The sequence below is a fragment of the Schistocerca serialis genome, unplaced genomic scaffold (genome assembly GCF_023864345.2).
Source record: "Schistocerca serialis cubense isolate TAMUIC-IGC-003099 unplaced genomic scaffold, iqSchSeri2.2 HiC_scaffold_1242, whole genome shotgun sequence".
Lineage (NCBI taxonomy): Eukaryota > Metazoa > Arthropoda > Insecta > Orthoptera > Acrididae > Schistocerca > Schistocerca serialis.
In genome coordinates this window covers 322,501-325,000 of record NW_026047450.1, presented here as the reverse complement: position 1 = coordinate 325,000, position 2,500 = coordinate 322,501, and positions in this window count along the sequence as shown.

Sequence of the window (2,500 nt, the reverse complement as noted above, 5' to 3'; positions counted from 1 at the left end):
AGAGGCCCGGGAGCGTGCTGTCGTGGCATTGCCGGCGGGAGACAACACGCGCCACCTACGGTGACCGGCAGCTCCAACGCCAGCGCCACAGAAGGACAAAAGCCCCACTTGGGTGCCGAAGCGAACTCTCCCAGCACAGCGCACGCGCCAACACGTCCGCACAGCTGCGATACAAACCACCTGCGAGAACCGCTGGGGCGACCGAGCAGCAGACGGCGTCGCGGCGCCGAGCGCCGAGCGGCGGCGCATCCTCAGCGCACACAGTCCTCAATCGGACCAGCACACTGCAGATGGCCACCGCGCTTCGCACCGGGCCCGCGAGGACCTACTTTGGCCGCAAGGCGCCGCGAGCAGGGGGCGCCGGCGCGCAGCTGCGCCGCCTGCCGCGTCCGTCGGCCGGCGCGCCTGCCACTGGCCGCCCCCACCAGCCGGCTGTAGCGCGTGCGCCCACGCACCGCGCTGCCAGCACGCCGGGCGGCCCCCCCTCACCGGCCGGGGACGGTCCCACCCAGCCACCGCCGCGTATCGCCTCACACCCAGATCCCCCTTTCACGTTCGTGGGCATGGTGGGTCCCCTTTCACGTTCGTGGGCATGGTGGGTATCCCTGAAACAACCGGTTAATAGCTCGACCGATCGTCGCCAACACTGATTCACCTCTAGCGAGAACAACCGCACCACAACGGGTTACCTGTTGTTCATTTGCGTAACGTCACCAGCAAACGTAGACGTCCATCGCCATTTGCAACGAGTATTGCATGCCTGTGTCAGGTGTCACAACACACTACGTCTGCCCACATAGACGCAACAACATGTGCACGCCTCGAGAACACGTGGAAGGTAGCCCCCGTACGTATGCGGTGTCCATTGCGCGAACGACTGTCAGCCGGCCTCTGCAGGATGTCGCAGATGTGGAACGCGGTGCAACATGCTATCACGGTGTGTGAGAAGAGACGACTACGTCCGAATACACGCTCCACCACATCAACAGACTGCTCATGCTGATCGCCATCCAGGGCGTCCGTTCCTCCCACACGTCTGAATGGCGTACCACACTGCAATCCAGCTCTTATAGGGAGACGACACGTAGCTGCGTGCACAATATTTGGACTGTATGGTCTGCTGTTGCTAGGCGCAGTCGTCGTACGGTCACACATGTGCCACGATGTATCATTCAGTACATACGGACCAATGTGCAGTACAGTTTGTGGGTTTTGCGTACATCGGCGGACAGGTGACAGGCCGTACCACAACGTAGGCTGAGTACGTCGGCATGCGAAGGGCATTGAACATGCAAACTTCTCAACGACCAGCTTGCGAAGGCAGGGGGGAAGGGGGGGGGGGCATGTACGTCCTGCTGCTATCCACATTAGAGTGTATAGCAGGAGCATGTGGAAAGTCAGCAACACCTGCAAGGTGTTTAACATGACGCGATACACAGGGGACCGGGCAGTGCGAATAGCGAACTATATTGCGAGGGTTGCGGTTAGGCAACACTACACTAATTTAACGAGTTGCATAACAATTACAGAGCAGGTTCAGCGACAACGTGCGTCAGGTTAAGGCGCAATATAGGTTATGTTGAGGCGCAATATAGGTTAGGTTGAGGCGCAATATAGGTTAGGTTAAGGCACAACATGGGTTACGTTAAAGCGCAAATTAGGTTATGTTAAGGCACAACATGGGTTACGTTAAGGCACAACATGGGTTACGTTAAGGCACAACATGGGTTACGTTAAGGCACAACATGGGTTACGTTAAGGCACAAATTAGGTTACGTTAAGGCACAAATTAGGTTACGTTAAGGCACAAATTAGGTTACGTTAAGGCACAAATTAGGTTACGTTAAGGCACAAATTAGGTTACGTTAAGGCACAACATGGGTTACGTTAAGGCACAACATGGGTTACGTTAAGGCACAACATGGGTTACGTTAAGGCACAACATGGGTTACGTTAAGGCACAACATGGGTTACGTTAAGGCACAAATTGGGTTACGTTAAGGCACAAATTGGGTTACGTTAAGGCACAAATTGGGTTACGTTAAGGCACAAATTGGGTTACGTTAAGGCACAAATTGGGTTACGTTAAGGCACAAATTGGGTTACGTTAAGGCACAAATTGGGTTACGTTAAGGCACAAATTGGGTTACGTTAAGGCACAAATTGGGTTACGTTAAGGCACAAATTGGGTTACGTTAAGGCACAACATGGGTTACGTTAAGGCACAAATTGGGTTACGTTAAGGCACAACATGGGTTACGTTAAGGTACAACATGGGTTAGGTTAAGGTACAATATGGGTTAGGTTAAGGTACAATATGGGTTAGGTTAAGGTACAATATGGGTTAGGTTAAGGTACAATATGGGTTAGGTTAAGGCACAATATGGGTTACGTTAAGGCACAACATGGGTTAGGTTAAGGCACAACATGGGTTAGGTTAAGGCACAACATGGGTTAGGTTAAGGCACAACATGGGTTAGGTTAAGGCACAACATGGGTT